Genomic DNA, 27,753 nt, shown 5'->3' with positions numbered 1-27,753 from the left:
TATTAGATATAACAGAAATAAAATGATAAAGTTAAGATGCTTAGCACCAGAAATGTGACGGGTCTATTTCCACTTCTTCTTACATTATAATAAGCTTCTGAAATACTTGAAAAATAAATTTAGGATGAAATACTAAACTCTACAGTGAATTTATTTCTACATAGTTCTGCATCTAAAAACATCAAGGCACTTGGATATAAAGATAAATATTTAGGAGGCCTTTGACAACACTTTTATTTACCAATGCAGCAATAGTAACTTCTTCTCTACGGCCTATGTTCTCTATAGCAATAAGCTTTTGACCTAGTTTTATTACCAGGAATATATTTACTCCTATGGATCAGATTTCAAATCCAATCACTCAGCTCTTGATTTCCCCGTAATTATCATGCCACTTTTGCACATCTTGCCTTATCAGTTCTGCTCACAATCAGTCCAAAATGTGTTCTTTCTTTCCTTTTCTAATTTATTTTTAATTTGACAGTGGAAGACAGTCAATGTAGCAAATCTTAACAGGTTAAATGCTGAAAATAAGTGACTCATGAGTACTTAGTTCTACAAAGAGCCTACATATATCATCACCTCCAAAGATAATTCAACTTCATGGAAAATGGGACAGAAAGAATGTAAAAGCTAAAGAATGGAAATGAATACTGTGGAGTATTGCACCTATGAAACTTGCAGTAACTGTAGTTGTGTTTCCCTGCAGAAAACCTGCCAGTGACTGATGGGAACAAAACAATAAGCATTCTGTTATGGATAGGGAAGGCCTCTTGCCTCTCTGATGAACTAATGACAGTTAATGATAATGGTGGGAAAGAGTCATTCTTTTCAGTAGGATAACCTCTGGTGACAAAAAGAAGGTGTATGGTGGGACTGAGGAGGACATGGGAGAGTAATGTAGTGCACATATGAGAGAGAAAGAGAGAATGTGTCTTGTGTGTAGATCTCATACGTAATAAAAACACTGAAAATAATCAAGATCAACTTCATTATTTTTTCTAAAAAGATGTAATCAGATGGTAACTTACACATCTTTAACACTAATGTCAGATCATATTAAGGATTCTTCCCACGTAAGGCTGTTGAATCAAAAATTTCATTGATTTTACTCACAGGAACATGGGTGAGGAGTTACTTACAGTAACATCAATGACACAAAAGCAGCTACATCAAGGCAAAATCCCACCCTCACATGAATGACGATCTCATGAAACTACATCACAGAGTATTGCCTCCAGTTCATCTTTACGAGCACACTCTGTCACAGACGAGTACACTCTGTCACAGACAAGCACACGCAACCACTGGCACACTCACCCAGCCACACACAAGCACATACGGTCACAGATATGCTCACCCTGTCACACAATCACACCCTGTTACAGATGAGCACACCCTCTCACAGACAAGCACACCCAGTTACAGATGAGCACATCCTCTCACAATCAAGCACACCCTGTCACAGACAAGCACACCAAGTCACAGATGAGCACACTCTGTCACAGATGAGTACACCCTGTCACAGATGAGTACACTCTGTCACAGATGAGCACACACTGTCAAAGATGAGTACACCCTGACTCAGACATGCTCACCCTGTCACAGACGAGCACACCCTGTTACAGATGAGCACACCTTGCCACAGACAAGCACACCCTGTCACAGACAAGCACACCTGTCACAGACGAGCACACCCAGTCACAGACCAGCACACCTGTCACAGATGAGCACACCTGTCACAGACAAGCACACCTGTCACAGATGAGCACACCTGTCACAGCTGAGCACACCCTGTCACAGACAAGCACACCTTCACAGACGAGCACACCTGTCACAGACAAGCACACCTGTCACAAATGAGCACACCTGTCACAGATGAGCACACCTGTCACAGACAAGCACACCCACACCCTGCCACAGAGAAGCACACCAGTGTCTGTCAGAGACAAGTACACCGTGTCAGAGACAAGCACCCCCTTCCAGAGACGAGCACACCCTGCCACAGAGAAGCACACCCTGTCAGAGACAAGCACACCCTGTCAGCGACAAGCACACCTTGTCACAGATGAGCACACCCTGTCACAGAAAAGCACACCTGGTCACAGACGAGTGCACTGGGCACAGACAAACACACCCTGTCACAGACAAGCACACCCTGTCACAGACAAGCACACCCTGTCACAGAAGAGCACACCCTGTCACAGACATGCTCACCCTGCCACAGACATGCTCACCCTGTCACAGATGAGCACACCCTGCCACAGACATGCTCACCCTTCCACAGACATGCTCACCCTTCCACAGACATGCTCACCCTGTCACAGACATGCTCACCCTGTCACAGACATGCTCACCCTGTCACAGACGAGCACACCCTTCCACAGACATGCTCACCCTTCCACAGACCTGCTCACCCTGTCGCAGAGATGCTCACCCTGTCACAGATGAGCACACCCTGTCACAGACATGCTCACCCTGTCACAGACGAGCACGCCTGTCACAGATGAGCACACCCTGCCACAGATATGCTCACCCTGTCACAGACGAGCACACCCTGTCACAGACGAGCACACCTGTCACAGATGAGCACACCCTGTCACACAATCACACCCTGTTACAGATGAGCATACCCTGTCACAGACAAGCACACCCAGTTACAGACAATCATACCCTGCCACAGACGAGCACACCTGTCACAGATGAACACACCCTGTCACAGATGAGCACTCCCTGTCACAGACGAGCACACCCTGTCACAGATGAGCACACCTGTCACAAACAAGCACACCTGTTCAGATGAGCACACCTTGTCACAGACAAGCACACCATACAGTGTGCAAGTGCATGGGGCACTGCAGAGGCAAATGCACATGCATATCTCATATACATTACTTACACCCACAATGAAGCAATATATTTAAAATCTCAACATGAATGAACTATCTAATAAAACTTAAATATTTTGTTTATATCACATCATTTTAAATTTTTATTTATTTATTTTGGTTTTCCAAGGTAGGTGTTTTCTCAAACCCAGGCTGACCTGAAATTCTCTATGCAGTCTGCAGCTGTCCTCAAACTCACAGATATCGTCCTGAGAGGGAGGCACAGCTGGGGTGACTGTATCTTCGGAAAAAAGAGGCAGGAAAGTCTGTACTTATTGGAAATTCAAGATGATCTGACTTCTTATCTCTTGCATAGTTCCCTAGACCTGTTTTTCCACAAACAATAAGGACCCCTCCTGGGTGGGAGATCTTTCATAGAATAGAAACATTGTGGTTGGTCAAGTTCAGCCCCCAGAATTTGGTGTCAGTCTAGTTTCTTCCTAAGATAGCCCATAGCCCTTACCAACCACCTATCCCTCTGGTTCACCTGAGCTGGAAGACAGCTCACCGCTAAGTTATAAGTTATAAAGGTCATACATACATTTGCAGGGGGAGCTGACCAATTGGGACTTTCCAGCTGTAGGTGAATTTCTCCCTCAGCTAGGCCTGGGCCATGACCAGCAGATTGGGCCAAGGGGAGGGCCCCCTAGCCCTTTCTCTCTACCTGGATTATCCCTTCCAGCTCCCCAGAACTTTCTTTTCTCTCTCTCTTTTTTTTTTTTTTCGTGGTCTTTCCAGACTCTCCACATGTGATCTCTAGTCACATGGACGTCTTTCCTTAGCTCTGTACTTCCTTCAATAAATATGATAATTTAATAATTATCCTTCTCAGTTGTTATAGACAGCTTCAGGTTTGCTGACATGAACTTCTAGACCAGGTACAGTTATGAAGGAAGGGATATTCATTGAAGCTTATAGATCCAGGGAAAACTCCATAATTGCAGAAGTAGCTGTTCCTGTTTTCACAGGTGCAAGTAGGGAGAGACGGAAGAAGCCACAAGCCCCAAGCCAAAAGCCACGCAGCACTTCAGGAACTCCAGGTGGAACTAGTTACCTTGCATATCTTTACATTACAATTTCAAGCCCACCACCACACCTTAAGATATACCCAGTGACACCTCCAGGTGGCTGCAGGTCCAAACTACAAACTAATAAAACACTGAACATATTGCGGATCATCTATTCAAGAAGTCTTTTTATTCTGATTCAATTCTTGTTTTAAATTAGAAATCAACCTAGGGTTGGGGGTTCAAGGACACTCCTGGACCTCTAACACCCATTACAGTTGGCCGCTCTGGCAGGACAAACTTGAGAAGGAAAATTATGATTATGTTCTGGGGAAAATGGGAAGCAAATTTTTTGGCTCTGAGCATGACTTGGAGTATTTCTACTGCTTCTCTCCACTTGGGAAAACTAACTGGCTTTCTCTTCTTGCTGGAGGCTAAGATCACTGTCTCTGAGTATGCTGAAGGGAATGAATGGCACATGACATTGGCAGTGGCCTGGCAGGCAGAAAGGCCTCCCTTCGGACTGGGGACTCTACCACAGCCCCCATTTGCCAGGCCACAAATTGGCGTCTCAGACTGCCTGGCCTGTTCCACACTGCTTGGCTAGAAATGTTTCTTCAGCAGGCTGGGTCCCTGACATATGTCTCCCTCTCCCGAAACACATCTGAGGTGTGAGGCTGTGTCAACAGGGTGGGGGAGGTAACAACACTGTCACTTAGCAGATGTAGAGACAAAATGGGAAAAGACATACCTGATGGCGCTCACTAACTGCCGTGATTTTCTGCCCAAGTGCTGTATGAAAAATATATATTTGCCTAATTATAAACCATTTATTCATAAAAAGTATTATGAAAGGAAAAATGAGCTAGGCCTGTTTGCACAGGCCTATTATCCTAGATGCTTGGGAAGCTGAGACAGGAAGATCACCAATTCAAGGCTCCAGTGTGATAGCCTGCCCACATTTGAAAACCACATGGATTTTAAATTGCTTGGTAAAAATAAGCCCAAAATTTTAATTTGAACTGTACCTGATATTTTCTATTTTGTTTAGGCTTTAAACAAATATGATATTATTTACAAATACCTTTTGGTTTTATTACATTTGGTTTATTTCAAATTTTTTATTTTTGGCTTTTGTCTTTAAAAGTAAGATTTAACAGAAGCCTACAGTGAGCTAAAATTTTATTGTATAAACAGACGATAATTTGGTAAATGATACCATAAATGTAATTACTGAATTTATGTTCTAAGTCAATTTAAAACTACACAGAGGATTATTGAAAACAACAAAATTGTCTCTAAGATGGAGGCTTATAATCGCCAAGTATTTTAAAATAGTATAATTTCTTGTTACTTAAAAAGAAGAGGCAACTGGCCCAAGATCAAGGCCAGCCTGCCTCAAGACAAAAACAAAAAAATTGTCTTAGTTGCTTTAAATAAAATAATTTTCAAGTGTTTTAGAGTTATTGATAGATTATTCCCTAAACAGTTGTCATGATTTTCCTATATTCACAGGCTTACAACCTTTAAAAAATTATTTCATGGAGTTTATTAATGATATCTCAAATCAATGGGTTATATAAAATTTATATATATGCATATATGTGTATATATATGTATATACATATTATTATATATACATATATACATATTATACTCTAGTATATAATATATATTTTATATACATACATATATATATATGTATATATAATATATATACATATATATGTATATATATATACATATATAGTATATATATGTATATATATATATATGTACATATATATGCACACTAGAATTACAAGACAAGTTTGGTTGTCAGGTAGAGATGTTGGTGACATAAGTACTAAGGAGATTGTAAGTTTTGCTGCTGAGGCTAAATTTCCAGTAATAAAATAGTTAATTAACCCTTTGAGTGTAGACTACTTGCTTCTTTGTCAGTGGGTAATGAGATTAATCAATTTGATATAGTTTTTCCTAAGTCTTATACGCAAGATAGTAAATTGTGGGTTGAGATGAGATGATGGGAGGAATTGGGAAGGAATTTTTCAATGTTGGACATAGAATGTTTGTGAAAAATGATTTTTATGAATGGAACTTAGATCAGAATGTTAAAATATGTGGATGAAGGTACACATATCTATAAAGGATATGGGAAATCCAAAAAGACCAATTTTTGTCTAAATTAATAATTTTCTTTTGTAAGGAACAAAAATCTACTTTTCAAGATCAGCATAGATAGACACTATGCCTAAAATGAAGGATTTTTCTACTGTTTACAGACTCATAAGGGTGTTCTAAAATTTTTATATAAGGACACAGGCTTAATCAAAGTTCAGATTACATTAGATATAGGTGATGCCCTGTCCTGAGTGGGTCAAAACATTGTAAGCACAGATGTAATTCAAATTCTTTGGCGGTATAAACAGGGTAGTCATAGACAAGGCCCTATCACCTTCCTAGATAAAAACAAAATATATTTTAAAATAAGACAAGAAATGTCAGGATGCTTAGTTCTCTGCTCTGCCATTTCCTTTTACTTTCCCTTATTATATATGCTATATAAAGTCATAGCAAGTTGGATGCTGGAAAAGGAATAGCACCCCCTTTATCTCAGACTTCAAGCAAGTTAAAGCCATATGTCCCCCAGACCCTGTACAAAGACAAAATGGTCAATTGTCTCTGACAAAGCAAAGGGAATGACAAACAGCATATAAGTTTGGTTCTCTGTATATTTCTTCTCTTTTAAACACCTAAAGTTACCACTATCAGATAAAATTTCTTTCTAGGCAAAAAGGTCTAATAGATTCAAGGTATTTGATCATGTTACAAACTCCTTATGTTAGACAAACATCAGACTTCCCTAAAATGTATATCAGGATAGAAACAAATATGATAAAAAAGACATCAAGTAAGTGATCTCTGTCATCTAACTCTCTCTCTCTCTGTCTCTCTCTCTAATATTAACAAAGAGTAGAATCCCAATATTTAAGTAATAAAATGAGAGGTTACCTTAAAATAACACCCTTTAGTCCCTAAACAATTCTGAAACATTCACAAATGAGGGTTGTGGTGGTTTGATGCAGGTGTCCCCCATAAACTTAGGTAATCAGAATGCTAGTTTCCCAGCTAATAGAGATTTAAGAACTAACACCTCCTGGAGACAGTGTATTGTTGGGGAGAGGCTTAAGGGTATTATAGCCAGTAACCCCTTGCCAGTGTTTGGTACACTCTTCTGTTGCTTTTGTCCACATTATGTTGGTCATGGGGTGATGTCCACCCTGTGTTCATGCCATCATTTTCCCCTGCCATGATGAAGCTTCCTGTCAAGTCTGTAAGCCAAAATAAACCCATTTTTCCCCACAAGCAGCTCTCAGGTAATTTCTCCCAGCAATGTGAACCTGACCGTAACACTAAAATTGGTATCGGGAGGGGGTTCATGTGCTGCTGACTGTGCGGCTTTAGCCTTTTAGGGCTGATTTTCAAGAGGAATGTGGAAGGATTTGAAACCTTTGCCTAAGAGATGCATTGGAGTGCTGTAAGCACAGCTTGATGGACTACTCTAGTCAGAGTTGAAAGACCTGAATGCAAGAATAACTACAGACTGTGAGGTTTGGCTTGTGAGGGTGAAAAAGAGCTTTACCTGGACTGGGCTAAAAACAGTTTGTGTGAGAGGCTTGCTGTTATTCTCATGTACTGAAAACTTGTGCAGGGTTGCATTGTGTAGAAATGGATGATGGTGAGCAGAGGTATATGGCACAGAAAGAAATTTTTAGGCTGAAACTACTGCCTCTTCAGCTGCAATTGAGTGATTACAAACAGTGAGATTGGGCCATCTGACCTACATTGGGACAACAAAAAGAATGCAGTCTCTTTTGAAGGGGCCTGTGGGCTCCAGGAGCGTCCTGTTCTTCAAAGTGTGCTTTACTTCCCCCTGGATTGAAAAATTGGCACCCTATCTGGTATTATGGAATATAAGAAATGCAGGAAAGAGAGGGCCATTGAATTTGAAAATGATATTTTGTTTTGGAAACAGCCATAGGAAGTGTGAAGCAGTTTTACTGGATGCGTGCCTGGAGACCTGATGAAGCTATGAGGATGAACCATGGGTTGCACTAGAGACCCAGTGGAGATGCCAGGACCATGAGATGGCTGCTAAGGAAAGTGCTGGCCCCAGATGAAGTTTTCCAGGACTGTGAGTAGCCTAGCTGCAGGGGCAGAAATGGAAATCCAGAAAGTTGTTGCTGGTTAAAATTATTAGATTTGGAGATTTGTCATTGCCTAGAGTTGTTGGACTTGGAATTATGTTTGCCACATTGAAATTTTGTATTGGCTAAATATTTCTTTGCTATGCCCAATACCATGTTTTGCAGTATGAATGTTTATTCTGTGCCATTATTTATTTTTCTTTTTGGTGGGGGGTGTTAGACATTTTTGGTATTATGGTTCAGTTAAAAGATCATGGACTATGGGAATCTTTGAACTCATTAGGATATTTAAAGATTATGGGGACTTTTAAAGTTGGATGAATGCATCGTGTTTTACATTATGTATGGTTATCAGTTCATGAGGGCCAGGGAGAAATATGGTGGATTGAATCAGGTGTCATCCATGAATTTAGATGTTCTGAATGCTAGGTTCCCAACTAATAGAGATTTGGGAACTAATGCCTCCTGGAGGCAGTGTATTGTTGGGGGAAGGCTCATGGGTATTATAGCCAGTTTCCCCTTGCCAGTGCTTGACACAGTCTCCTGTTGCATTTTTTACTGCCTTATGTTTGCTGGGGTGGGGGGGAATGTCCACCCTCTGCTCATGCCCTCATTTCCCCCTGCCATGATGGAGCTGCCCTTTGAGTCTGTAAGCCAAAATAGACCTTTTTTTTTTTTTTTTTTTTTTTTTTTCCTAGAAACTGCTACTGGTTGTGTGATTTCTGTCAGTAATTTGAACCTGACTGTAACAGGGGGATACCATATCCTAAGCTCCCACAAAGCAGAGAATGGAAAGTGGTCACAGTGATCCCCCACTCCCCAGATGGACATTTACGTGGTCAAGACAAGTAAATGTGGGAGTCTTCACACTTGGGACCATCTTTCCAGTGGCACGTGCAGGGCTGAAGGAGTGCTGGAAGTACCTGGGCTTGGGAGCAGGCCTTATAGGATAAGTATGGATATCCTATCTTGGACCTTCCTTGCTCCAGGAGGAACATAGACCATGCTTTGCTCTAGGAGGCACATAGACCACGCTATGTGTTCCTGTTTGGGGAGAAAACAGGAGAATTTGGGTTAGGATTCCTATAGTAAGGAGATATAAAAAGCCCTAATTTCTTTTCCCAAATATTATCAGAGGGATGTGCCCCTTATATTAGAAGATGCAAGCCAGGATTGGGCATAACCTGACTCTAGAATCTTCCCTTTCCTCTAGTTTGTTTCAAATGGGACAGTCAGCTTCCAAGATACCCCAAAAGTCTCTGCTAGCCTGTCTCCTCATTTAGACAACACAAGGAGAACAGGAATTGCCCATCACTTTTCTCCAGGAACTTAAGGAGACAATTAGGAAATATACTAATGTACCTCTAGTTACCTTTTAGGAGTAAAATCTTGTTAAGATAAATTTTTAACTCTGACAATGCCTGATATTCTAAGAAATGACAAAAATTGTTAGCCAAACCAGGTAAAAGCTTCAAACATTTGCTCCAGCTTGCAACTTCTGCTTATTATAATAAGGAAGCCAAGAGAGAAAAAAGGGGGAACACCAGAAAGGGAGATAAAGAAAAAAGGATAGACTTCACCAGGAGATAATAATGGTAATAAAGGTTACTCAAGGAAGGGCCCCATTACTAAAACATTTAACTGGATAAAATCTATGCTATGTTTACTTGGTGCCAGTGTTTTAAGCAGTACAGGAATTGAGTCTTATGGTTAAGGCTGCACTCATTAACAGCTCACTGATGCTGATTTGTTAATGATTAAGGGTTATAAAAACTGGCTTTATGGATCTCAATTAAAAAACAAATAGGTTGCTCTGTTTGTCAAGGTTTTAACTATTGGGGAAAATTAGTCTTAAGATAAAGGTTAATATATAAGCATTTAATTTCCAAAGATGAAGTATTCATACCTAAAGACATTGTGACTTTAAAGATAGCTCCTGTTTTATTTATGCTAACTCTATCAAATGGTCATCACTAGGTTCAGTCACTTAGGATTAAATGATTTAATTTCAGTCACTATAACCTTTATCCTCCTGTTAGGTAAAATATGTGGGGATAGCTTGCCTAAGATTTATCAATTTTAAGTCATGGGTAAGACATAAAATTATCTTAGGTTAAAAATTTTCCTATAATACATAAGATCAATTATTATCTAAGATTAAACTAAAAACATTGGTTGTTGGATAGTGTTTTGATCCCTGATCCCAGGTCTCTTTCAAAACACTTGTCAAGGGTTGTGCTACAGCTCAGATGTTTCAGATCAACAATGACCAGGTTCTGCATTATTATATTTAAAGTGATTGTCTCATTTCTGGCATCTCAAGTCCAGTGCTTGTAACAAAACTAACTCTGAAGATGGATTCCCTGTTCAGGGTACAGCCTCATGCTCAAACTATGGCCCTCATCTGAGAGAAATAATTTCAAGCTCTGTGATTCTGTTTCCAACATTCTCTGGTTATTTGGTACCCACAGAGGTATCTGGACTAATCAAAGATGCTTTTAAACACAGGTGCCAAGATGTTATAGTGTCTTAATTGCCTTTCTGCTGACAATTTCTAGGTTAAATTAATTGGTTTATAATTGTATTGTTTTCAAAACTGGTAACAGGTTCTGCTTGCATTAATTGCTACTCTAAATTTAAAGGATATATGGCCTATGCTTCCATAGGACAACTAAATTTAAAAAGTTTGGACAAGATGACTTTAAAATCTTATGCCATTCTTTAACTATACCTGTTTCAGTAATCAAATGCGCTATATATGTACATACATCCAGGTTGGTGTAACTTCCTTTCTAAGTGTTCTAATGACATACGTAGAAGCCAAAGCCAGTTGGATTCAATGGAGCTAAAAAGGTCAATATTTTGATCCCTGATTCCAGGTCATGATGATGATGAGACAGTGGCCCCTTAATTAGTCACCTGTTTTCATGATCAGAGAGGATATGTACACTCAGAAACAAGCAAACAAAACAATCAGTATGCAATCTGAAAGAAGAGAGCAAAACTGAGGAAAAATCAATCTTACTGGCTTGCCAAAGAAAGTTAAACAACTTGGCCAGCACCACCCTGACTCATCCTAACAGACAACACCAGTATTAGAGAAGCTATAGGCTACTCCTGGGTACCTAAAGTCTATTTGGAGACTGATTAGTGATCTCTAAAATTAATTCCAGATTAAGTTTTAGCTATTTGCTTTGGTATTAAACACTCAGAGAGAAATATATAACCAAAGATAAAGGGCTACCTCAAATATCTGAATGGCCTATTAAATAACACAAAAAGAGTTTTCAAAAGTTGGGGAGAACAAGGCCTTATGATATGTTCACTCCTTTTATAGTAGTTATAATTCCATAATAAGGAAAAACAACAATAGATATCAAAAGGGTTATTTTCAAATCTAAAATTATTTGAATAACTCTGACCAATGTAGCTTAAATTAAAAAGACTTCCTTATACTGTGAATAATGGTGAGTCCATTCTAACTTGTGCCAGGATGTCATTAAATAAGTTCTGAAGCCAAAAATATATCACATAGCTCCTACTGGCACCCAATGGTTCTATGGTACCAACCCTTGTCCCAGGCTATTCCTAGGACAAATTAAAAAAGGTACACTCTGGGAGACTATTATACAAAATATGACATATTCACCATTACCAAGGTTAAATGGTGTATACATATTTCTGATAATTAAAATCTTGTCTCTTTTACAAGCCATACAAAAACAGATTCAGGTCATGTCAAAAACACTACTGGACCATTCGATAAACAGTTTTTTGAAGAAAATGTCAGCCAGCTAATGTTCAGATGGTCCTGAGACAATCTAACTCCATCTAGCTTGGTTCCCTTGAATGTTCCCCAAGACCTAGAAAGCCATAAGAAGGATAACCCTAAAGGCAACCAGTTTACTGTGTACTCCTTCTCATAACTCCTTGCTTTTTATGTTCTCAGTATCATCATCACTATTAATATTAACAACATTTTTGTATAAATACATCATGCGTTGGTACCCTCTTTTCACTCGCCCATGCCCCCATTCCATTGAAGATACTCCCCATTGGGTTTGCAGCAATTTCCTGTGGGTTATGGTTTATGCACTGTGAGAGCAGCAGTCAGCTAATTTTGGGGGAAGGGAATGCCTCTGGGCATGATGTCACAACCTGTAGCTCTTGCAATCTTTCTACCCCATCTTTGGCAAAATTCCCTGAGCCATGGTAGGTGAGTTTTAAGTCTCCTTCAGAGATGAGCTCTTAGAAGCCTCTGGATCTCTGCTTTGGTAGGTGATGAGTATCCTCAGGGTTTGTCTCCTACACCCTTTCACTGATTATCAGGCTCAGCATGGAAGCAGCACTCATGCTTGTCTCTCCAATTCCTCTGTGCTTTCATCTATGGCTTAGCTGAAGTGCAAGGGATATTTTATCTTCTCTGGTCTCACTGGCTTCTGATAAAGAGGAACAGATTTTTCAATGGAGAGTAAGTCAGCATAGTTTAAATGTGGCAAGAATTATTAATTTAAGGAGAATTTGATGTATGTACAGTGGTCTCTTTTAACCAAAGGCTAGTGAGAGCTTGACACTGGACAGCATAATCTTTGCCTTTTGTCTCCATAGGATTCTGATCTGGTTCCCAACCCTAGATATGGCTTCCTCTACACTGAGCAGATCTCTTAGCCAATCAGAAAGCTATCATTACCCACTGTGTGTGCCACTACTGTACTGGTGTCAGAGTGCCTGCTTCTGAGTAGGTTAGATTTCTGGTTGCTCAGGCTGTTGTTGGCCAGTTTCCCCCAGCAGCTCATGTAGTGCTTCCCAGCACTAGATAGGCTAACTGTCTGGGGACCGGTTTTCTTCTGGATTCCAGCCAGGTCCCTCCATGCTCAGTGGCAGCAGCACATGGTTTCTTCAGCAATAGGGTGTTACCTTTTACCTCCACAGGTAATTAAGTGGTATGACAGAAAGCTGTCTTGATTTGGGGGCCTTGTATGTCTCTCTAATCAACAGCTCAAAGTGGGTAGCAACCAATCTCTGGCACTGGGAGTTACAGGCCAGAGACAGAAAAACAAATTCTTTAAGCTTAGGCTTCATCCCACCCTCTCCTACTTTTCAGGTGCTCCCTCATTACTGCTTTTGATGGTTATATCTTTTAGGCTATCACCAAGGATAAAGGTTTCTATTGTACCAGCTTATTTTGGATTTAGTTTTGTGTTTGTGTTTCCCTCCCTTCCCTTTCTTTCCCTTTACCACAAACTCTTCCACCCCTATTGTCTGAACCTTGAGTTGCCTATCAGGTATGTCAGCAACTTGAGCAGGTCCAGGTTAGAAAACACAAATAAGCGACACCATGCAGAGTTTGTCTTTCTGTGATTGAGTGAATTTGCTGAGTATAATCTGTTCCAAGTCTGCACATTTTTTCTAAGAATTTCATTGTTTCATTTTTGTAAAAGCCCACAGAACACCAAATAGACAGGCCCCAAACAGAAATTTTACAAGGAACATCATAGTTAAAATGCTTAACAATGAAAACAAAGAGAAAGTGCCAAAAGTATTAAGATAGAAACAATTTACTACATATAAGGGAAATTCCACCAGAGTTAACTCAGAGTTCTCAATTGAAACCCTGAAAGCCAGAAGGGCCTGAGATGCAGCACTTCAAGGTCTTAAATACTGTCTTCCAACCCAAGCTACTGTACCCAGCAAAAGTATCCCTCATAATACATGGTGAAAGGAAAGCTTTCCATGAAAAATGTCAACTCTATGGTTATATGAACACAAAACCAAACATACAAAGAAAACATCAAGGAATGCTCCATACAGAAGAGTCAAACAACCAATCACAGGAGCCAACAAGAAGATCACAATAACCAAACTAGACAAGGTTCAAAATATACAAAACACAAGAAAGCACCCATAAATCACTCCATCATGGCAGGAATTAAAATGAACCTCACAGTTATCACTTTAAATATTAAGAGGACAAAGAAATAAGATATACAAATTATAACAGAGGAAGTAAAGTTTGTGCTCTTTTCAGATGGCATGATTCAATACAAACGTGGCCTGAAAGTCTCCATCTCAAAAGTTCTAAAAGTGATTAATTCCTTCAGTAAAGGGACAGGAAACAAAAATCAATGCACAAAAATTGGTAGACTTTCTATATGCAAATGACAAATATACAGAGAAAGAAATCAGTGAGGCTGTCCCATCTTCAATAGCAACAACAACAACAAAAATATATATATATCTTGGAATAATACTAACCAAGGACATGAAAGACCTATATAAAGAAAACATTAAAAAAAAAACTCCTTACTTTTATTCATTCCCCAAAAGATTTTCTTCCATGACTATCTTCCTTCAGTCGACCAATACACTTTTTGTAGCCTTTACTATAGTTCCCCTCTCTGGGAAGAGACTCTGATTGCCATTTTTCTTCATCCCTATTCAGCCAGAAGTAGTTAAAGGTCTGATGTCATCAATCCCTGTCCTTTAACAGCAGTTGGAGCATCTTCTCATGAGAGGGAGGAATGGCAGGGGAGTACAGTTAGGATGACTATACCCCTAGAAGTAATAAAAAGGCAAGAAATTCTGCACTTGCAGAAAATCAAAGATGATCTGACATCTTATTTCTTGTGTAGTTCACTAGACCTGTTTTCCAAAAACAACAAGGACCCCTCCTGTGAGGGATATCTTTCATAAGATTTAAAAGTTTTCATTGGTCAAGTTCAGCCCCTGGAACTTTGTGTCAGAGATAGCCTCTTACTGAGACAGCCCCTAACCCTAACCAACCAGCTGTCCCTCTGGTTCACCTGTGTTGTGCACACAATCATGCTAGGTTTTTTCTAACATAGAATGATAGAGTGGGTGGAAGAAAAGAAATTTGATAGGGATGTAAAGCAAACATCTTTAGAATAAATAATAACTTGACAAATATTCACTGATATTCCTATTCATGGTAGCAATTCACAACAGTTGTGATGAATGAAATAAAGGGGTAATTACAGTTGATTAGAATACTCAAATCTGGTACTCATATGAAATGGAATATTTCTTCAGCAATCTTAAACGGACAAATTTCTGAATTAATTTTGATTTTGTATCACCTAGAATGGTCTGCACTGATCCTAGTGATTATTTATACTGAGAGAAAATAATTATGATGATTCTAATATTGTTCAAGATAATTATTGAAGTTCAGCATGAATTTCATTAACATAAGAATATTTGGAAATAATGTAAAGATTAGCTTGGAGAAAATCTGAAGTATTCAGTCTTAGACCTGATAATCAAGAGCAATACCTTAGACAAGTTCAGCAAATAGGTTGGCATTAGTATTTTGCATCTTATTGCATGTTATCTTTCATTAAAATGGTAACCTGATTTACTACTTATGAATATACTTCTATAAGTGTGTTCAACTGTAGAAGATAGCCTCACATTGCTGGAATGGACTTCAAAACCAGGTGCAGTTATGGGAGGAAGGAAATTTATTGAAGCTTGCAGAGTAAGGGAGAGTTCCATAATGGCAGATGAATTGGGCAGTCTTTCACAGGGCCAAGCAAAAATAGAGAAAAGCCAAAAGTATCCACCACCAGCGCAGGCAAGCACACTTCAGGAATGCCAGGCAAAATTCCCACATCTCTTTAGGCTGGAATTCCAAATCCACCCCCATACCATAGGATTGAACCCTAGGGTTCCCACTATGACACCAGATTACAAGCTTGAATAAAACTCTTGAATCAATTTGAGGACATACATTCAAACTACTACATTGCACCTCTGGCTGCCAATAGATTCATGACCATCTCACATTGTCAATTATATTCCATCCAACTTTAAAGGTTCCCACAGTATTTACCAACTTAAGATAGTCCTGATGTCCTAAGTCTCATCTGAGATTTAAGATTTTCTCTTAACGGTGAGCCCTGTATAATCAAAGCAAGTTATTTGCTTTCAACACATAAAGGGACAGAATAAACACTTTCAACTGGTATAAGGCATAGCAAGGAGAGATTGGAATTATGCAAACTCAGTAACCATCAATCAAACATCAAATATCTGCAATTCAAGTCTGATATCATAACCAGTGACTGAAAGTCTCTGGATTGTCCAATTCTGCCCCTCAGCTTAGTCTTAATGGTCATCCCATGTCAACAGCATGATCCCTGTAGCCCTTGCACAGTTCTTGTTTATCCAAAACATCTTCATGTTCCCATTAAAAGCACAGTCCATATTCCAATGGCTTTGCCAGCCTATCAGGTTCATCATGCCCTGCCTTATGCCACATCTCAGCAGCACCTCCTGGAACCATGTGCATTTCACCCACTCCATGCATTCTTTCATGCTTCAGAAACCAGTACCAGATGTACAGGACACTACCATCTATCCTTAATTCAGGAACAAAATTAATTAGTGACTTTCAAGAGCAGGTTCCTTCTTTTCAGATATATCTTTTCAAAAGAGCATATTCCTTCTATTCAGTCTTTCTGGAGTATAGTCACCTCAGACATCCTCTCCATTGTTTTAATGCAAAGCAGTTGGACCACCTTCCTTAAGACGGCTAATGTGTATGATAATATCAGCTTTGCTGTACCAGTAAATTTTAAAGTTGCTTGAATTTTTCCAACTTAAAAACTTAAATCTCTCAGTTCTATATCTTTAGCCAAGCACATCAGTCCATTACAAATTTAACCTTGATCAAACTCTCTGGATCTGGGAAGTAGAATTCAGCTAGCCCTTATGTCAGTACGCCAGCTCCAACAAAGTCCTCTGCAGTCTTTCTTTCCTCATAGAAAGTTCATAAGTCAAGCCTCCAAATTCAATGATCTCGGCAGCACTTAGCATGTTTAAACTCATAATAATAGTCCATAATACTTGGCTAACTGCTCTGGAAGGCATCTTCTATTGCAAGTACTAAGTCCATGCTTTTTCCTTCAAATCAAAAGTTCCAAAAGATCAACGTTCGCATGGTCAGATTCATCATAGAGCAACTCTACACTACTCTTGGTACCAATGCTGTAGCAGACACCCTCACATTTCTGAGATGAACTTCAAAACCAGGCATAGTTATGGGAGAAGGGAAATTAAGTGAAGCCTACATATCTAGGGGAAGTTCCATAATAGCAGAAGAAGTTGGTCTCCTTTCACAGGACCAAGAACAGAGAGAGAGAGAAGCCCAGAGCAACCACCACATACACAGGCAAAAACACTTCAGGTACTCTAGGCAAATCTCCCACACTCTACTCATCTTTAGACTGGAATTCCAAATCCACCCCCACACCATAGGATTAGACCCTAGGATTTTCCCACTGTAACACCAAGTTACAAGACTGAATAAAATTCTTGAATTTATTGGGGGATATCCATTCAATCTACCAAATCAACATTTTATTTAGTTTTTAGTTTTCTGAGGTATGGTCTCACTCTAACTCAGGCTGACCTGGGATTCACTATGTAGTCTCAAGGTGGCCTTGAACTCGAACTCACAGTGATCCTAATACTGCTGGCTCCTGAGCATTAGGATTAAAGGCATGTGCCACCATTCCCAGCTCACACCATTTTTGTTTCTGCATAAACATTTATATTTTAACAAAGTTTTAACTGATGGGCTTTGTTATGGGCATAACTTTTGTATTTATTGTGTGTGTGTGTGTGTGTGTGTGTGTGTGTGGTGTGCATGTGTATATGCCCTCATAGCACTACATATGCTCACCTGGGATGGGATGGATAGAATGGAAAGAGTGGAACATCAGGACCTGGTTCCATTACTCTTCTGCCTGGTCTTACTTGTGAGCTAGAACCCCCTTTAACTTTTCTCATAATTTGGCTAGGAGTTGAGGAATCCCTCAATTTGTAGGTCTCTGCTATCCTGTTGGACTGAGTTATGGGCATACATGATTATTTCAATTGTTTTATGTGGGAGCTGGAGATTTGAAATCAGTCAGTCTCACCACCCTCCCAGGCCCTCATAATTGTGTTGGAAGCACACTTAACAACTGAGCCAATATTTGATTAAAAATATTTATTCATTTAATTAGTTAGTTTATTTAGTTAGTTATTTGGGTTATCAGTACTCACAGTGGAGTGATAAATGCACTAGTTAGTCTATATAAGTGTTGGGTGGGGGAGAGGAAGCCAATGCCTTAGGATGCTTACAATCTTTCCAGAATCTCTTCCACAGTGATCCCTGAGCCTTGGCAGACATGTTAATAGTCTCCTTCAGTAATGAACTCTCTTCAGCCTTTGAATTTCTGCTTTTAAGTTTTTTGAATCTCTTCAGTGTCTACCAACATCACCCTAGATAAGGTTGTCAGGCTAACAGTGAGAGAAGCACTATTTAAGTAGCCATTTTCTCTATAATGTCTCCTCAACCATGGAAAATGTGATAGAAATGACTTTTTTGTACTAGGCAGTTTGCTTTCTTCCCTTGTCATACTGATGGACCTTGGTTCTCCCTGGTATTCAATTCCATGTGTAAAAAGCAAATACTCCAACCAAGAGTGACAGCAGCATAGATCAAAAGGGATAATTATAATAATTTAAAATACTTTTTCATAGGCATATCTCTTTTCTTAGCCAACGAAGATGGACCTTATTCTAGAATCTATGTTCTTTACATTCTTAGGATTCTAACTTGGTTCTTAGAGCCAGGTATGAATTCCATCCCTGTGAACAGGCCTCATATACAAACAGAGATCTGTTGATTACCCCATACCCTGTATGCCGTATTGCACAGGTGTATATATCTTGTCCAGATGGTTGAATTCATAGCTTTCAGGATCCCTTGATTCTTCACCTTGTTAGTGGCTATTATACTCCAGAAGCTCACATAGCATTTTGCAACACTATGAGGGTTAGCCAGAAGGAAATCTGCTTCCTTCTCAGTTTCAGTATGATCTCTTGTTATCCTATGACTACAGGCTATGGTGTCTTCATCAATAGGGCCTTACCATTTAGCTTGGGTGAGTAACCAAGTACTTTGGCAATGGCCTGCAGTGTTTGGGGGATCTCATGGGCAATTTCTAGCCAATAGTCCAGCAGTAATTTTCAATCCCACTCAAAACGCATGTAATACATGTTGTAGACAGTTTAAATTACTGGGATGAGCATCCAATCAGACACAGTTTATAGGAGGAAGGCATTTAATTATAATTCAAAATCACAGATTCAGGGAAGTTCCAACAATTATGGAAGAAGCTGGTTCAATTTCATAGATACAAACTGAGAGAAAAACCACCACTATAAGTGAGCAAAACCAAAAAGTATCAATCATGCACCTGCACATATTTAGGCTAGAATCAGATCCACTCTCAAACACACCTATGGGCTGGAACCAAGAATCTGCCCCTAGTGACTCCTCTTCCTGCCAGGCACTGGAAACCCATTTATAAGCTTAATAAAACACCTGAGTCTATGGGAAACATACATTCAAACTACTACAACACATTTTCAAAACTGGTTTATAAGCAGACTAAATTGAAAATTATGAATAATTAGAAGAATTGATATGGAATCATTTGTCAAGAAAACTATAGAAAGCTTTTCACAAAATTTTCATTAAGTCTTTTCATTAAACCATAATAATGTGGTCTCTAGTGGGATATGTTATGTTCTTATATCTTCTGGTGGAATGATAATGACATTTAACAGCCATTTCTATATTTGCAAGATTTTTGTTAATGGAATTAAATTACATATAGCCTGTTACTTCATACATTTTTCTCTTAAAATTTTATTCATCTGTATAATCAAATATAAAAATCATTGTTATAAAGGTATATATTTCTTTAAAAATTTTTCAGTTATTGTTGTTAAGTAGAAATTGCTTTAGCGGCAGATATTTGTTACCTTAAAAATCCTCGAATTTATTTTCAGTTTATGTAAAGCTCACTATTTGACTTCTCTCCCAGAAAGAGAAAACTGATTAGATAAATGTAGAAAATGATCTTATACCAAGGCAGCATTTTTATAGAATGTAATTTTTAAATATATTTTCTTATCTGTAGTCCTTAAAAGCTATCATGGGATTTTTGACTCAAATTCCTTCAATAACTCCAGAGATATTCTTCTTTTGCAATATTTCAAAACATTTATGTAAATAATACAAAAGCTTGAGATGTATTTTATACTTGGGTTTTTATTACTTAACCTAAGTATTTATATTCCAAGAAATTTAAAAACACATTTAAGTTATGAGATAAAATGAAATTTAGCACTATATCTAAATTACTTGCAGTTAATAGGAATTATGTGTTTTTCTTTCTTTTTCATATAAAAGCAGACATTTTTATTGTCAGCTATGATACCAGTTATCTGAATGTCCCTATATTATACAAAAATGAAAATAAGTATTTAAACAGGAAACCTATGAACATATATTCTAAATTAATTTTATATACACTTCTGACTTTTTCCCTTTGTTGCTTGCTCATATGATCTTCCCCAAGAGTCACTCCCAAGGCAGAGCAATTGCCCTGGGCAGTAAGTTGTGGAATGTGCAGTCTTTTACTCCTCACACGTAAGTCTGTGAAATTTTATATTTTGTTTTCTGGATATTTGGATGTTAGCTCCCATTGTCCTTGGAATACAAACTTCACTTTTACTATGTGAGTGAAGCCCCATCTCATCTTAAGCATTTTTGGATTGTTATTTTGATTATACATTTTTATACACTTAAATCAAATTCATCTTCCTCCTAGACCACATGACATGAGAAGCCTTAGGGACAAACTAAGCTCTAGGTTTGAACTTTACAAGTACTATTATTGCTAAATTGTTCTTTTCTGGTCCACATAAGGAACAACTATTCTATTCTTTTTTTTTTTCTTATTTTTTTTTACTTTTTATTTTTTTAATTTAATTTATTAGTTTTCTTTTCAGTAAATATAGGCAGTTTGGTACCATTGTTTAGGCTCATCTGTGATCTACCCCCTCCTATTGGACCCTCCTTGTTGATGAAAATGGGACATGCATTGTGGAGTTAGCCCCCAGTTATTGGTATGAAAAATGTTTCTGCAAATCATGACCCAACATGTGACTCTGACATTCTTTCTGCCACCTCTTCCGCAAAATTTCCCTGAGCCATGTTGGGTTCATTTTTGGTCTGCTTCAGTGCTGAGGTGTTGGGGGCCTCTGAAGCTCTGGCTCTCTGATTTGGAGGGGGTTGATTTTTCTCTGTGTTGGTCTCCTTCCCCTTTGTGCTGGTATCCAGTTCACAGGAAAACATCACCTTGCTTGTTTTGCCAGTTGACCTTAGTTTCATTTGGGCCCCTTTTGAGGTATGCTGGGGTAGCTCTCTTCTTAGGATCTGCACCTATCTGGAAAAGAGAAGCAGATTCTCCAACGGAGAGTAAGTTAGCACCCGGAGAATTGAGATAACACTTACTTATTTGATAGACAGTATGATAGGTGTAGGCCATCTTATACCCAATGATTGATGGTAGCTTGATATTGTAGAGTGGGCTTGTGTTTGGGTATGGTTCTGACTGGTTTCCCAGCTCCATCTATGGGTCTAGTACCACTGAGTGTATCAGTTAGCCAAATCAAGAGCAATTGGTTCCTCACCATGGCTGTGTAACACTACTGCACTTGTGTGGGCATCACATCAGGTTATTTGTTGCTAATTAGGTTAAACAATGTGTTGCTTGGACAGATCTTGGTCATTTCACCCAGTCGCCTATGTAGCACCTTCTGGCACTAGACACACTGACTGTCTGGGGACTGACTCTCTCTTGGCTTCCAGCCATGTCATTCCATTTTACGCATCAGCTGCAAATGGAGTCTTCAGCAATAGGGTCTTACCACTGGCCTTTGGTGGGTCATCAAGTACTCTGACAGAGTCTGTCATTGTTTTGGGAAACCTTGTAGGTTTCTCTGATCAAAAGCTCATTGTGGATGGTAGCCCCAAGCTGGAAGTGGTGGTTACAGGTCAGTGTCCACTAAGAAATTGAGGAAAAACATAACTAATAGGCAAGAGTTAGAGAGGAGAGAGATAGAGGGGAGAGGGGGCGAGGAAGGGAGGGAAGATGTAGGAGATTTATGTCAGTCTTGATCCTACCCTTTCCAGTGTCTTGTGGTTCAGGTGTTTCCTGTAAGGGTCTAGTGAAGGTTCAGCCATTTGGTCTGTCTTTTAGGAAGTAGAATTTTATGGTACCATTGCCATTTGGGTCCGGATTACGGTTTTCCACCCTTCGATTCCCTCCCCGCCCTCCCATCCATCTTATTGTCTAGTCCATGAGGTGCTTGCTGGGTATGTAAGGTATCTTGGGTAGATTCAAGTTAGGTGTTGTAGATGAGTGAGACTATGTGTCGATTTTTTTTCTATGATTGGGTAAGTTCGATGAGAATGATCTGTTCCAGGTTCAACCATTTTTCCTCAAATTTCTTTATGTCATTTTTTCTTACTGCTGTATAGAATTCCATTGTGTAGATATACCACATCTTTGTTATCCATTCTTCTAAAGATGGACATCTGGGTTGATTCCAGCTTTTAGCTATTACGAATTGAGCCACTACAAACATGGTTGAGCAAATCTCTCTGGCTCTTGTTTTGAAGGTTTTAGGGTAGATGCCCAGTAATGGTATAACTGGGTTTGTTGGTGTTTCTATAGTCAGCTTTTTCATGAGTCTGCACATTGCTTTCCAAAGTGGTTGTACCATCCTGCATTCCCACCAACAGTGAATGAGTGTCCCTGCTTCTCCACATCCTCACCAGCATTTATTTTCATTTGACCTTTTGATGTTGGCTATCCTTATTGGGGTAAGGTGGAATCTCATAGTTGTTTTAATTTGCATTTCTCTGATGATTAGGGATGAAGAACATTTTCTTAATTGTGTGTTTGCCATTTGTATCTCTTCCTCTGTGAATTGCCTGTTTAACTCTGTGCCCCATTTTGTATGTGGGGAATTTGTCTTCTGATTGTTTAGATTTTTGAAGAGTTCACAACAGACATGAGTGAAATCGGCATAATCATCAGGATTTATTTCAGAAACCTCTACTCCACAACACTGGAAAATGTGGAGGAGATGGATAAATTCCTGGATGCATATCATCTACCAAAGCTAAACTCAGAGCAGATCAATCACCTCACTGAACCTATCACACTCATGGAGATTGAAAAAGTAATAAAAAACCTCCCAAAAAAGAAGAGTCCAGGACCAGATGGATTCCCAGCCAAATTTTATCAAACCTTCATGGAAGATCTCAAACCAATCTTCCTAAAACTGTGCCACACAATTGAAGAACAGGGAAAGCTACCCAACTCCTTCTATGAAGCTAGTATCACCCTAATCCCAAAACCAGGCAGAGATGCCACAAGAAAAGAAAACTACCAGCCTATTTCCCTAATGAACATAGATGCAAAGATCCTCAACAAAATACTTGCAAACCGAATGCACCAACACATCAAAAGCATTATCCACCTTGACCAAGTGGGATTTATCCCAGGAACACAAAGGTGGTTCAACAAACGAAAATCTGTCAATGTAATACACCACATAAACAAGCTTAAACATAAAAACCACATGATCATTTCGATAGATGCAGAAAAGGCTTTGACAAGACACAACATCACATCCTGATCAAAACTTTGGAGAGAATTGGCATGGCTGCTTCACATCTTAACATAATAAAGGCAATATACAAAACTCCAAAGGCCCAAATAATACTTAATGGAGAGAAACTGGAGGAATTCCCATTGAGATCAGGAACAAGACAGGGATGTCCTCTCTCACCTCTGCTTTTCAATATAGTTCTAGAAGTCCTAGCCCAAGCAATCAGGCAGGAGAAGAAAATAAAAGGGATACAATTTGGAAAGGAAGAAGTTAAGTTAGCTCTGTTCGCTAATGACATGAATGTATATATAAGAGACCCGGGAGACTCCATCCCAAAACTTCTGAAGGTGATTAACTCCTATAGCATAGTAGCAGGATACAAAATCAATGCACAAAAATCAGTAGCATTTCTGTATGCAAATGACAAAGACACAGAAAAAGAAATGAAGGACATAGTCCCATTTTCAACAGCAACAACAACAACAAAAAAAAACCTTGGAATATTGTTAACCAAGGAAGTAAAAGATCTATACAATGAAAATATAAAAAGTCTCAAAAAAGAAATTGAGGAGGACTTGAAAAGATGGAAAGACCTCCCATGCTCCTGGATAGGCAGAATTAACATTGTGAAGATGACAATCCTACCAAAGGCAATATATAGATTTAACACAAATCCAATTAAAATCCCTACAGTGTTCTTCACAGAGATGGAAAAAAATGATCTCAAATTTCATATGGAAAGACAGAAGGCCTCGCATATCCATTCATATCCTCCACAAAAGAAATATATCTGGTGGCATCACCATACCTGATATAAAGCTATATTACAAAACCATAATAATAAAAACAGCATGGTACTGGCATAAAAACAGGAGTATAGACCAATTGAATAGACTTGAGGACCTGGATTTTGGGTCAAGCAACTATAGCTACTTGATATTCGACAAAGGCCCAAACAATATAGACTGGACAAAAGACAGCATCTTCAACAAATGATGCTGGACAAACTGGATAACCACATGCAGGAAACTAAAACTTGATCCACACATTTCACCATGCACTACACTCAAATCCAAATGGATCAAAGATCTCAACATAAGACCAGAAACTCGAAAACTACTTGAAGAAAATTTAGGAAGTACTTTCCATGATATAGGAATGGAAAAAGACTTCCGGAACAAAACCCCAGTGGCTCAAGTTCTTAAACAGTCAATCAACTATTGGGATCATATGAAACTGAAGAGTTTCTTTACAGACAAGCATATAATAAGCAAAGCCAATAGAATACCCACAGAATGGGAGAAAATATTTGCAGGTTATCCAACTGATAGAGGCCTTATCTCTAGCATTTACAAAGAACTATTCTATTCTTAATCCCTGATTCTACCAAACTAATTCATTTTTCCTCTTGGACCACTTCTTTCCTTCTCTTTTAATGTACAAATTATATTTGTAATGCATATGTATTTTTCTCCATCTCACACCCAATTCATAATCAATTTATTTCTCTGTTAGAATCTTTATAATCTGCTCTAATCCTTTATACAGTTGAGTCATTGATAATGTAAATTAAATCAAAATGTATCTTTATTAACTATCATAGTTCTTATTGCTTTAAATAATGCAGAGACACCTTACTATGGACTCACATTATATGGTAATTACTGATAACACTGACCTAAATTTCTTCCTGCTCATTATTTCTTAACCATAAGAACTACCTTGTCATTTTTCACATGGAATTGTCTCTGCTCTTTTGTCCTCTGAGAATGCTTGTTTTTTAAAAGATATTTCATTTACTTATTTGTTAGAGAGAGGAAAATAGAGACAATGGGTGCATCAGGGCTTCTAGCCACTGCAAACAAACTTTATATGCATTTGCTACCTTGTGCATCTGGCTTTTAATAAAACCTGGTTCCTTTGACTTTTCTAACAAGTGCTTTAACCACTAAGGCATCTCTCCAGCCTTGAGAATGCTTCTTGTTGAACATTTTCTGTAGATGTTTCCTCCAATTCACTCTTTATGTTTCAAACAGAGTGTTCTTAATCCCTTGTGTAAGTTAATTCAGCCTACAAAATCAGTTCCTTCATTCATTTATACTGATCTGTGAAACAAAAAAAAAATAGAAAAAAACATTACTGCCATATACTACATCCCTCACCCCCACAGAAGACAGCTTCAGGTTCACTGAGATGAACTTCCAGACCAAGCATAGTTATGGAGGAAGGGATATTTATTGAATGTTACAGATCCAGGGGAAGTTCCATAATGGCAGAAGAATCTGGCCTGCCTCCAGAGGTCCAGGTAGAGAGAGAGAAGCACAAGCCAAAAGCCACATAGCACAGCACACTTCAGGAACTCCTTTGTATATCTTTAGGCACACTTTGTATATCTTTAGATTGAAATCTCAAACCCACCACCACACCTTAAGATCTGCCCAGGTGGCTACAGATGCAAACTAATAAAACACTGAATTATATTGGGCACCATCTATTCAAACTACCATACCCTCTATGGAAAATATGTAAGTGACCTTTGAAGAAAATAGAAAGGTTTATCAAATTAAACTGGCACAAAGGAGAGATGTTAGCAAGTATTGACTTCATAACTTATTTCAAATATATGAAAAATTAGAAGGCTCAAGGAAAGCAAAATCCTTCCTTGCCCTGAAAGCTATAGTTTGCTTATTTTTATAATTGAATGTTCAGTTGCATATGTCACCTTGCTAGATCTACAGTGACTAGTTACTCATTGAAACACTATCTGCATATTTCTGGAAAGTATCTTACAGATTTCACTGAACTCCACAATTAATTGATTTGAATAGGAAAAATCATTTGAGGTTATCTGAGTGTGCTGATTCTACAGCTTTAAGAACATCATTGAGCAGCATTGTGCAGCACTGGACATCAGGTTCAGTTGGTGTCTGGGAATCCCATCCTGCTGAGCCAAACACCATCTTCCCCATGGAATTCAGACACTCCCGCAGAGATCCTTCCTTCCCCAAAACTTCATTTGCTGAACTAACTTCCTTGCCACTTTTCTTGTTCTGATTCTATTTCTTTAGTTAATCTCTGTGTAGAAGGTTAAAAATGAACACTTAGGGCTCATCTCAGTTCTCATCATTCTAGAATATCTTCTGATATCCGTTATTTCTGTGTATCCCTAGCACTTCCCTCTCCAAACAAGCATACCAACATTGTGGCCCTCTAACTTAGTCCATTGTTTGCCTTTTGACCTATTATCTGTCTAGTTCACTTGACAGACAGTCAAGGTAATTATTATTTACAGTGCTGCCCTTTTCTGAGTAATTTGAGTTAACGAGGAGAATTGTGTAATCAGAGTTTTAACCCAGTATTAAGAAGCCATAAATTGACTTTATAACACCCCCATACAGTATGTTTATTTGATTATGGGAAATGTCCATGGAAGAAAGTATTCCTTGAACAAATTTCTCTCAGAAACTCATAAACAAATATTAGCCTAATAGAAGCTCTTAGAATTATACCTACACCTTCAATTTTTTAAAAAAATTATTTATTTATTTATTTATTTGAGAGCGATAGACACAGAGAGAAAGACAGATAGCGGGAGAGAGAGAGAATGGGTGCGCCAGGGCTTCCAGCCTCTCCAAACGAACTCCAGACGCGTGTGCCCCCTTGTGCATCTGGCTAACGTGGGACCTAGGGAACCGAGCCTCGAACCGGGGTCCTTAGGCTTCACAGGCAAGCGCTTAACTGCTAAGCCATCTCTCCAGCCCTACACCTTCAATTTTAAGACTATTTAATTTAGTCTTTTACAACCTCATTTAACCTCTGAACTCTGATGTATAACATTGATTTTAAAAGTATCAAGGTCTATAACTCATTATCAGAAGATATGCAATAGTGAGAGCAAAGATAGTGAGAGCTAGTGATTCTGTAAAATTAGCTAGAAATTATGGTAATCTCGAACAATATCTGATTGTACTCAATTTAAGGTAATTGAAAGCATAAATATAATTATTTTAATCAGTAATATTGAAATAGACCTATTCATATCAAACCCTAAAGTTAAAATCAAGTATTCTCTCAAAGTAAAATTGGAAATACCAAAAAAGCCTA

At 38.7% G+C, this 27,753-nt stretch overlaps 1 pseudogene; it reads right to left on the bottom strand.

Annotated features, from left to right (window-relative positions):
* Positions 1-1,853: 1,853 nt before the first annotated feature.
* Positions 1,854-27,753, bottom strand: part of LOC101594867 — a 151,678-nt pseudogene continuing 125,778 nt past the window's right edge.

Source organism: Jaculus jaculus, chromosome 6 (assembly GCF_020740685.1).
Source record: "Jaculus jaculus isolate mJacJac1 chromosome 6, mJacJac1.mat.Y.cur, whole genome shotgun sequence".
Lineage (NCBI taxonomy): Eukaryota > Metazoa > Chordata > Mammalia > Rodentia > Dipodidae > Jaculus > Jaculus jaculus.
The sequence above is the reverse complement of the archived record's forward strand: the minus strand, read 5'-3'. Positions and strand labels throughout refer to the sequence as shown.